This window comes from Cygnus olor, chromosome 8 (genome assembly GCF_009769625.2).
Source record: "Cygnus olor isolate bCygOlo1 chromosome 8, bCygOlo1.pri.v2, whole genome shotgun sequence".
Taxonomy (NCBI): Eukaryota; Metazoa; Chordata; class Aves; order Anseriformes; family Anatidae; genus Cygnus; species Cygnus olor.
In genome coordinates this window covers 15,699,820-15,711,580 of record NC_049176.1, presented here as the reverse complement: position 1 = coordinate 15,711,580, position 11,761 = coordinate 15,699,820, and the positions used below count along the sequence as shown (strand labels likewise).

Here is an 11,761-nt window from a genome sequence, read left to right as displayed (position 1 = left end):
CTTGCCATCTCCAGCATGCAGATAGTGCAAGTAACAGTGGAAAATGCAAACTGTGCTGCAAGATCTGTTCTTCATTTTTATTCTACTTGATGTTTTTAAGGAAGGGAACATCTTCTACTCTCCTGGCTGGCTCAGTTTCAGTTTCTGTGACAGTTTTTAAACTGCGCTTCCTAAAAAACGTCACCGTATTAAATGGAGATGAGCAAGATACAGTAGTATTAAAAACAAAATATTAGAGATGAACAGCAACATAATTATCTGACTTAAAAGTGATTTCTAGGTAGTCAGTGCATAACTAATAAACTAAAATTCAAGTGTCATTATACCAGAGTTGACATGCAAATGCCCACCCCACCTCCTCCTGAATTTCAAGATCTGCTTCAGCTATCTGGCTAGCCAAGGCTTTTCTGTGCAAATTTACATCTGGTGTTAGCGTGTAGAGGTGATGGCCAGCACAACGGCCTGTAAATGGGATATTTCTATATGATCTTCTGCATTTAGGGAAAATTAAGTCATTAAAAAAAAAGAAAAAAATCACCCTAACCCCACCCCCCCTCCCCACCCCCCCGCCAATTTGAAAAGGAAGGAGCACCATAAACGAGTTGTCAAGATAGAAGAAAAAGACAAAGTACCCTCTCATTTTGGCTTTATCCAAGGCTTCTTTTGCCTTTGTTCTGCTCTAGCTGTGGAATACCAAGGCCAGTGTTTACTAATTACCAGGAAATGAAAAGTGTTTGCTGAATAGTGCTAAGAGCAGATTCTCACATTTAAAGCCTACGTTGACTTAACATGTTCCAGAAAAAGCTCGCCCAGAACTGTAAGAAAATATTGCATTACTAGATAATTGGAGCTCGAGGTGGGTGCATTATGTAATAGCACTTTGAGATCCAGCTGCATTTTACCTATTTACCCATCCCTCTAAGCACAAGAGACAGTAATTCTTACCACACCTTAGAAACTTGCCATTGAAAGGTGTGGCCTATTGTTGTCGGAATTACATCAGATCTCAAACTTGCATGTGCACAGTGAAGAAGTAGCTAGAGCCTGCCAGTTAAAGCAGAAAGAAAGAAGAAATTTGTAAAAAGAATCTGGGAGAAATGCAGCTTAAAGTTTACCATAAATAACCTTCCTTGCCCACCCTTCCCCCCTTCAGCTTACTAAAAACTTAACTGCCTAAAAATTTATTTGCAGAACTGGAAATAGGTGAGGATAAGGGTGCTGGCATACCACCAGCTATCAAGAGTATGCAGAATGTATGTCTAAAATGAAGATTTACTAATGCTTCAGGCAAAACTATATAGGAAAGGAAAGTCTATGGGAGCTGGAATAACTCATGTTACTGGCAGTGAGTGGTGTACAGTCTTCTGAAAACTGATCACCAGTTTAAATCCTAGCCAGGCAGGGTTAGAGATCGCTGCTGTCAACAAAGATGTCAATTGATTTGGGCAAGATATTGTTAGTTGGACATTTGATAAATTAATGCCTATATAGAATATTAACTTTACTTCTCTAGCTGACAGATTGAGCTCAAATGTATGAATTAGCATTGTTAAAGTCATGTCTGTTTTCTGAGATGGTTGTTGAATTAGGAAGTGTTAGAGTGCATTGAAACTATGTTGTTTTCCTAAAGATACTTTTAAAAAGATTTAAAATGAGAAGTACTCTGAGTATATTTCAATTTTCTAAAGGGGAAAAAAATGCTAAGTAGTCTGCAGAAGTTATTGTACTGCTAGGTTTATCAGTAGGTTTGCAATAAATCCATGTTTTATATATAGAAACAGAACTGTATTAGCATTCAGTGAGAAAAAGGCTATTTTAGTCTGTTCATCCACTAAGGAGATAAAGCAGAATGTTATGTCAGCTTTGACAGCAACTCTGAGTTTTCCTGGATATGTCTAAGAAAAAGGTTTTATAACTATCACCATATGGAGGTATAACATGCGTTGCAGCCTAAAGCTATTTCCTTTGAAAGCAGAGCTCTAGATTCCTGTAATAAAACCGCAGATATAAAAGCCTGTTGTTAACTTGACAAAACAAGGTATCTGACATGGTTAAGTTATAGCATTTTTCACCAGAATAAATTTGCAATTTCCTATTAGTACCTGCAGTGGGATATAGACTAAGCACACATTTTAATTTTCCTGTGATTTTTTTGGCCAAGGGTCTCTAAAAACGGCTTTAGGTAGTAACTCCGGTCCTTTGGGTATCTGGTTAGTTCAGAGCCACATAGGACCTTATCCTTCCAGGTAGAAAAACCCACCCAAACAGACACTGTAGCTGTGTGACTATTTCAAGCCATTATGGGGAGAGAAAGGACACAGGTCTGGTAAACTGTCTAAATCAAACAAGGTTTGTTGAGTTCATGGGATTTTTTCTGAGCAGAAAAATATGGTGTGCTGTGGTGCCCTGGAGCTTGTCCAGCTCCTTTAGGCACATACATTCTTCAGACAAGAAGGTAACGTATACTCCAAAGGAGTGCAGAATTTCTGTTGCTTCTACGCTACTGTCCATTAAAGCAATATATAAAGACCAGGTGGGTAGTTTTAATGGAGAAGACATCTGCTGCCTTTTATCTTTTCCACATCTTTTTCCTATGAGGGATAGCTGAGAGAACAGGCTTTGACTGTCTTTGTCATGAGTGCACAGATAGTTCCACTGCTTCTTTTTGCTTTATCTTTGTTTCCAGTCCAGGAAAGAAAACTGCTCTGAGAAGTCTTTTTCTGCTTTCTGTCAAACTGCTTGAGTGGGGATGCAGCAGCACGAAGGGTTATCTTTTACATTGCATGAGCAACATAAAAAATTTTCCTTTCTCTACAACCTGGCATATGTGCTCCTTTGTCTGCTTTTCTTACATCTCACCACAGAAGATGATGCAGTGTGTAGGGCAACATGCACCCACTAGTACAGGTGAACTCCCTCTCTGTTTTGAACCACTTTTAACTAGTGAGCAGAAGGGAAAATATTCATAAAAGCAAACATTAAAGCAGCCTGTTGGAAAGTATGGTGATTGTTACAGGTTACAACAAGACCAAGAATCTAGTTGTTTGTTACATGTTCTAGCCAGATCTCTGTGTTTGTTTAAAATATAATACATCTATACTTATTTTGAATAAAAGACCATAGCCATACTGGTGTTTAACGTGAGTGTGTTCACATGTCAGGGCTTAAATTCAAGAAAGAATGAGTAAAATAGTTGTTGGCCCTCTTTTTTTTGACAAGAAGTCATCATCTTATTAACTGTTGGACGCAGGTTTATACAAGGTGTTCTGAGTAATAGCAGAGGTAATCACCGATGTTATGCAAAATAATGCTGTGATGTTAATGAAAAGATTTTTTAAATTAACAGTCTTTAGGGAATAAGAATAACAGTCATAACTCTGAAGGCATTTGCAAGTAAATAAATGTACTGTATATAACCAAAGTAAATCTAAACCTCTCGAGCACAGCAGAGAGCAACAAGTTTTAGGAATTCAACCTGAGATAGAACATTGTCATAAAAAGGTAATCCTCCCTATGTAGAATGCTATTTCCGTCAGCACCTCAGGAAAATCATAGACGTTAGATCACCATACATCAGTAGGTTAACGCCATTTCATCAGATAAAACCATTGCCAGCAAGACTCAAACTGTTTGGCGCAGGCTTTCTATAGCACTTGATGGAAAACCAATTCTTGTGATTACCTGCAATGTGATTATTTGCTACTTTCAGTTTTTATTTATAGGCTTAGAGTATATGTCTGCATAAGCATATTCACATTAATAAAATAACAAGTTGACAACGATTGACATTATGAATGATTAAACTAGAGGTAGTAGGTAACTAATATCTGTTGTACAACTGTTAAGATCTGGAAATGCTTTGATTCATAGATTAGATATAACTCTCCCTACTGTTGACACTGAGCAAATCCCCTCTTCTCTGTCATTCATTGGAATAAGGGGAAAAGTGCACTCATCTTAGGACAGGTTTGTACCACCACCAGTCAGTAGTAAGCATACTGTCTGTGTATCAAGACAAGCATGTGATGGAAGATTTTGGGGACATGGCATGGAAACTGAGGGGAACAGAACAGTCATCAATCGCCTTGCTGTGTTTGTGTTGTGTCTGTTTAGGTAATGTCCCTCCTGTCAACTGGCACACAATCAACACCTCACTTGCATAAAATGTGAAAGGAAGATATCATTAATTAAAACTCAGTGGAGAGGGCAACCTGAAGCATCTGCTTTGTTGTAAAATTCACTGAGGACTGAATATGAATTTTCTTGCTTAAAAAAAAAAAAAAAACAGAAAAAATCCTGAAAATATTTCTGTAGTTTCTTTCATAAGAAACTAGTCCAGCAGCTACATTAAGTGTCAGATGTGCTGACAAGCAAGAGGGAAAGGGAGAATGTGAAGAATGGCTTCTTTTGGCCCACAGGAGGAGAAAACCATTATCTGAGTTAGTATTCAAGAACATGTTACCTCCTCCTCCCACCTACCCTCAAGGGCCTGCATCTTCATCTGAACAAAATGTCTGTGGTTTTAGACTTTAAGTTGCTGTGTGAATGCTTTGCATAGCTGCCTTGATGCCAGGAATGCATTTCCCTTCTCCAGAGAAGCTTGTCCTCCTTTGCCTGACACCAGGATGGAGCCCCTCCTGTACCATGGCCAGTGTTTAGGTCCTGCTGAGGTGAGGGGACAATGGTGGGTGCCCTCATGGTGGCAGTGGTGAACCCCCAAAAGGGACTTTTTCTCCTCAGATTGGGGAATTTGTAAAGGGGACGAAGTCACTCTACCTTCCTTCCGGTCACAGTCTCCAGCTGCTCTCCATGGTGCGCTGAATGGTCTTTCAGTAATGGTCACTCCAGTCCTTTTTGGCTTATTTTTCCTTATCCATTTTTAGGTCCCTTTAGTATCTGCATAATAGCAAAGCTTCTTCCTCCCCCAGCACTGGCTGCAGCATGGTGCCATGCTTGCTGTTTGCCTTAGTGGCATCCATTTTGTGTTCAGCCCCAGCCTCTCCTCACCTCAGGGGACAGGCTGGTGGGCGCCATTTTGGCTATTCAAGGGGGTTGACATCTCCCCTGCCCGATATCTGGCCATGCAGATGCCTCAGGGAGGGAGCAGAGAGGTGGCCACATGCCCAGGTGACCAAAGAAAAGCAAATCTTTGGTAAATCTGTAGTTTGGTTGACCCTGGATGGATGGGAATGCAAGAACAGTGTGGCCCCAGGGCCAGAGGTGGGTTTCACCCCATCACTGAGGGCTGCGGTACTGGGGAGCGTCACCACAGCTGGGGTTTCTGGCAGCCCCCACACTCGACAATGGCTTATTGTAATATTTTTCCTCATTGTCATGCTTTCATTATGTGTAAGCTTGAGCCAAACTGAATTTCCAGGCGTGTGAGAAGAAGCAGTACTGTGACTGCCATTTATGTCTCCATTGGGAGGAGAAGGGGAGGTTGTAAAAAATTGGAGCCCCCCCCCCCAGGTAAAATTGCTTTTGATTTCTCAATGTATACTTTCAATTTTTAGGAGAAAGGGATTGGTAATATGAAAGAATGGGTAGTGTTTGTGATTCATGAGTTTGTATGTCTCATGCTGCCAACAGAGACTTACTGTAACTGTGTGAATAATCGTTTTGCTTTAGGGGAGGGGCTACTTAGGCGTTGCAAATCAGTCATAGAGCTGAACTTTGCTGAACTGAGACACTTGCAAACACAGTGTGCTCACTAAAAAAAGGCCCTTGAACCAAAATCTAAGATGGGGGAGACAATTCCTGACTTTAAGCAAACTTTCTGTTATGTGAGAGAGGAAAATGGGATTTGGGACCTAAACTTTTCTAGCCTTAATATTTACAAACTCATCCAAAGCCCAACAAAATTGGTCTCAGCATCTTATCATAAAGAATTTTCAGAATAGAGTAGGAGGAGGGAAAAAAAGTCAGTCCAAGCTAAGAGTACATGATGCACTTCTCTGTGATGAAAAAATGAATAATCAAAGCTGTTCTAGCATACTAAGTCTCCCCCCAGTTTGTAATTGCATTACATTTTTATCTTCTAGTATTGCTATTCAAGATTATACTTAAAAATAATTATGTTATATAAATTCAGGAGCCATGATCCACACAATTTGGTTGAATAGTTGTGTTTGTTTTCTCCTTGGTGAAAGGAGCGAGAGACCAGAGCTCAGGCATTGCAGTGGGATAGAAATGTGGTCCTGTTAAAGTAGGGTATAAAAAGAAGGAATATGTAATGTGTATAAACATGAGGAGAGGTAGGAGAGGCTGCTGGAAATTATATACATCTAGAAATATAAATATAAGCTAAATCCTAATACAGGAAGCTGGTCATACCAGCTGCAGGTTTGCTGCAGTTTCCATTATAACAACATGTTTACATGTGCATCATTTTGGGGCAGAAGTCCTGCATGACCTGTTGCTGCCTGAAGATTAGTGTTTTGCAAAAACTAAGGGAAAATCCCTTTGCTTCTTCATGAAAGCATTGAAGGAAAGTAGAATAAATATACATTTCTACTGTAAAAACACTTTGGTTGTGTTCCTTAAAGTGCTAGTGCAAAAAATTAAAAAAAAAAATACTGAGAAAAAAAGGTAAAATTGGAAATGTGAATGACTTGTTCAGGATTCCAGCCGTAACTAAAGAAGGCTTATATTCTCTTCTGAAATTACTCATTCAGTGTCTGAAAATGTTTACTTAAACGCTTCATCCTGCAAACACTTAAAGGTATTAATTTCATACTTGTGAATGGTTATTAAATTCAATCAATGTGAGATCACAGTCTAAATTCTGCTAAATTACTGCATGTTTCTTTACTAAAACTAGGAGGTCTAGAGTTGTCTGGTTGCTGTTGAGAGAATTTACCTAGGAAAGATTACAAGCCTAACAATCAAAAAATTTGCAAAAAATAAAAAATAAAATTAAGAAATCAAATACAATTGCTTTAACATCTGGAAGTGGGAGACTGCCCATTTTTGCTGAAAAGATTTTGTTACAGTAAAACAGATCTGATGCTGTGTTGGTTAAAATATTTCCTCCAAAAGATGGCTTCTGATTTTATCATAATAGCCAAAATCATTTCTCTGTTAAGCTTAGCTTTCCTGCAAAGACAGCAGGAAGATTGACCCTGAATAATCATCCTATTTATATATAGATGCTTTCCAGACTGCTCTCTGTAACAGAAACACTATGCTCTGCAGAAGGAGCTTAAATGTTTTCTGGAGGCACGGTTTACCACAGAGGCGCTACATCAGTGGCAAAGATGCTTCTTCTGACACCTTTTTTTTTCCCCTTGTATATTGGCTTCTGTTGATAAACAAATGACAAACATTACCGTCTCCTACAAAATTTTAAATGCCTGCCAGATGATACAGATTTACTGAAAACACTGCCTTCCCCAAGGGACAATGGGAAGAGAAAAGTAAGAGTCTGTCAATCGAGTAGTTGGATTCTAAGTCATGTGGTAAAAAGGTCAGCGTAAATTGGGCATGTGCTTAATAATTAGTTTCCAGAGATTAGTGATATGCCAATGACCCAAATTCCAAGAATTGTTCTTAACGCACACAGAGGGCATGCAGGTGTATGGGATTTTTAGTCTTAGCAGTAAAGTGGTGCATATAGACTATAGAACGAAAGAAAACAGAACTAGGGCTATTTTAAAGTAGACTGTAGTTTTGAAAGTTGAAAAGGGAATATATTAAAACATGAAAAAGAAAATTAAGTGTGAACAACACAAACTAGCCTGAGTACACTAAAAAGTGACAAGCCAAATGTGCAAAATTTTACATGTGTACTGGCTTTTGCTTCTCATATAAGCGGTTATATTGCTCAGTTTTCCTATGGTAGAAAAAGCTTTCCCAGTTGCTTGCATTTGCCATATGAAAGTACCTGGTGGGTACTGTAACATTGTAGAAATGGAGCACATTTTTCTCCCTCAGCTCAACACCGCAAGGATTCTCCTACCTCCCAAAAAGGCATGGTAGGGGCAGAAGGGAAAGAAATCCCACAGGATTAGATCAGTGTCAGAGCATTAACACTTACCTGATGACAACTGTAAGGATTAATTCAAGCTGGTTAAATCCTTCTTAGCTAGAATAGGAACTAGCAAACCATCTGGTGGAAAGAGCAGTATGACAGGGCTAAAAGGAAATACTGTCTGAGTTGTCAAAGGAAAAATACACCTCTCTGCAGACTTTTGGGAACTGCTATGTCTCCAAAGCATCTGGCCACAGCAAGGGACAGTTTTGCTCACAGTAGTTTAAATGAATAGTGGGGAAAAATATTGTGTTTCCATCTCAGAAAAAAAAAACCACACATTTTATGCTTTTGAATTACTGTAGTAATGCACAACTCTTGTGTAGAAAGGCTACTTGAAAAGTCATACATTCTATGAAAAAATATGCTAACATCTGTTCTGCTGTCAGACTGCATTATTATATTACTTCATTGTATGCATTTTCAAATGATTTTTATAGGTAAATCCCTTTTTGCACATGTTGTTCTCAGCCACCCTTTCCTGCTTTCTTCCTTTGAGGGAGGTGCTGTTGGTCTCTGTGCACACTTTGTTTTTCTGTAAGGTAGAGTAAATGAAGTGTGTGTAATCACAAAGACAAAATACAAGTGACCCAAAATGACAGGTGAGTGTAGGAGCACAATTCCTGGGGCTAGTAAAGAAGGCCTGGCCTACAAAGACAAGGTGATCAGGCTGATAAACTGCTTTTAGGTTACCTCTCCTGGAATTAAGAGTGTTTGTCTCTGGAGAAGATCAGACAATGTAAATTGGATTTATGGTGAAGTCTTTCTCCCCTTTGCGATGTCACTTCACTAATGTTTATACTAGCAATAAGGTTTTCCTTCTGATAAGTTTAAGCTTGGTTCACTTGTTTTAGTCTTATTCTAAATGAAGGAATCTGGAGAAACCTTGTAAGGAATTAAATTTACAGCCTGTATTTTATGAGGTGCATGCTGCCATTGACTTGTACATAACAGTAATTGGCTTACAGTGAATTACTGGTAGTGACTGCATGCAGTCTCACAGGAAGGAAGTTTTGAAAGCGCATTTAGTAAATACATTTTTCATCCATTTTGATTTGATTATTTTTGCCTTTTTAATTCTAGAAATTCTCTTGCTTACTTATCACAGTCTTGAAATGTAAAAATATTTATGCAGCTTATGTTGTTGTTCTATAGCAAGGTTTTACAACTTGGTTATTCAGAACTCGTTTGTCTGTGGAAAAGCTTTCTTTGTGCTTCTCCCTAAATATTGCTATGTGAAAGAATTTATAAATGCAGCAGATTGGCTTGTAAGCTAACTTAGCAAATGCTTTGCAAATACAAGAACTGAGCAAAACTGTTTGATTTCCGATGGAAAAATGCTGAAGCATTGGTCCACACTCTTCTTTTGAATATGAAAATTCTCAGTGTGTAAATGGCAAGGTAAATCTGAACAGGAGAGCCCAAGATCTGTAAGGCTTCTCTGGTATTTGCAATGAACCTGTTCTGTGCAGGACTAGATGTAATAAACATGCTTTGAGCCTGTGTTGCTACATCAGAGAACCACATTTTCTGTAAAAATTCTGTCAAGGACTTTAGTAGTGCTGTTCTTGAGCCCACCCTTGCCCTCTGAATGCTGCTGCTGGGTTTGAAAAAAACAGAATACATTGTTTCATCACTGTTCAGAAGTTTAATGGATTTTAAAAGATAGTTTTTGCTCAGAGTACTAGCCTAAAATGAGGATAAATAGGGATTTTTTGGACCCAGTTTTGAAATAGGAGGATCAAAGGAATCAAAATATCAGCATAGAGAAAAGAGTTTGTTTGCCAATGTCAGGTCTTACGGCTGGATGTAATGGGCTCTTTAGATCCACAGCAATATCAAGCGGGAAGCAACTGCATGTGCTTATCAGCTATCTTACAACGCAGAATCACACATTTCTGGCCTTTGTGTTATCAAAGACAGGGAGTAAGGTACCACTTAACAACTTCTGTGTGTCAGAATGTTGGACATACCCCAAAATCTGGAGTGATGTGGTTTGTGTCTTTTAGATCAGTTTATAAGCGATCTGTCTAATAACATCAGAATTGTGTGAAAGGTTGAAGCTGTCCATTCCCCTTTGTTTTGATCATGATGATAATCCATCAGTCTGGTCAGTGATCCTCACAAAATAGCCATGCCCTTAGCAGGAAGAATAAATAACAGGAATGAGTCACCAGGGCAAGCTTACAGGAGTCCTGAAGGGAAAAAATATCCTGGAAAAATGAGTCATGAAAAAGTATCTTGGCAAAGCATCTTGATAAATCATGAACTGTACAGCAATATTCCTAATGCTATCAATATTTTTTTATTAATTACTATTTATTAATTATTGTTACTTCTAAGCACAGTGATGTGGCACACTGCTTTGACTCCAGCGTTTGCCAGAAGTAGATGGATGGCACGAGAAGAGTTAAAACAGTGTAAGTGTACATGACACCTCTCCCTCTCCCTCCCTTCTTCCTATCTACCCCCATGTTCTCTCCCACCCCCAGCTGTTTTCAAATAAGGGATTTCTGGAGTCTGATGTATCATCAATTTTGTAAAGCCAGCTGCACGTATTTCCTAGGCATTTGCCCAGTTGCTTGTGATCTTATGTAAGTTTGTTGCGTATTAAAACCGGAAACGGCAATGAATGGAAAGGGCAGCAAAGGTATGGAACAACTTCCATGTGACATTTCATTGAGGAGAACTCTACAGCCAAAACACAAAAGGAGACAGTTCTTCACACAATTTGTGGTAGATCTGCACAACTCTTCACCAAAGGATGCTGTAGCTGCAGATTACAGGACCTTGAAATACAGCTGAACACGTGCTTTGGAAAGAGCCAACAAGATTAGTTTGTTCTAAACCTGTGTCCTGCAAGATTTCCTTTCTTTTGCAGTGCACGAACTAGCTCATGAGATGAAGCTGATTCTTATTCACCTGCTCCAGGCTGTTAAAGTGTATATAAACCTCCTTTAAGACAAGTTGTTTCTGTACTGTAGTTTCCACTCAATCATTCCTCATATGGGAGTTGTTTCATACATCTGATCATCCTCATTGTTCTCTCATGAACCTTTTCAATTTTTTTATGTTTTGCATGTGACCAAAGCTTCACAAGGTATGTGGTGTGAAAGAATCATGGATGTGTATAATGTTCTTAATAATTCCTGAGGTTTGCCTATTCTTTTTGGCAGCTACCAAGCACTGAGTCGATGATTTTATGAAAGTTTTTGTTTTAACCCTAGTTCCTGCAGTGTCCATTTTTCTCTAGCTGATGTTATTTTAGCAATTCCAAAACTAGTAAGTAATATTTTTCATAATAGGTATTTGCAAGATCGTACTTGTATATGCATACTGAATTTAATCAGCATTAGCAGTTTGAGTTATTTCAATCTGCATCTTTAGGCATATTATTATCTTTTTTACATTTGGCCTGAAATGAGTGTTAAATATCTTGTGGTGGCAGTTTGAGGTCACCATAATCATAGTTGCGTAACAAAAATATGTGAAACAGCTATGCCATCTGCAATTACACATGCTTTGTAATGGATAATTAATGAGATACCTTCAAGTTACTGAAAATATTCTCATATGGGTATGACTAATTATAGAAATCTGAAACTGAAATGCAATATTAGTGTTTCCTTTTTTGTCATTCTGTCACTAAAGGATTTATCGTAACTTCCTTTTCCTAGTCTGACTACCAAGGTCTGGGACTCTTCCTACAGCAAAAACTTACTGGTTTTAAAG

At 38.7% G+C, this 11,761-nt stretch overlaps 1 long non-coding RNA gene across 1 annotated transcript in view; it reads left to right on the top strand.

Annotated features, from left to right (window-relative positions):
- The first annotated feature begins 1,207 nt into the window (after window positions 1-1,207).
- Window positions 1,208-11,761, top strand: part of LOC121073851 — a 57,375-nt gene continuing 46,821 nt past the window's right edge. The window contains exon 1 of the long non-coding RNA XR_005821968.1: window positions 1,208-1,345. This is a non-coding gene — a long non-coding RNA (uncharacterized LOC121073851). The remainder of the gene's footprint in view (window positions 1,346-11,761) is intronic.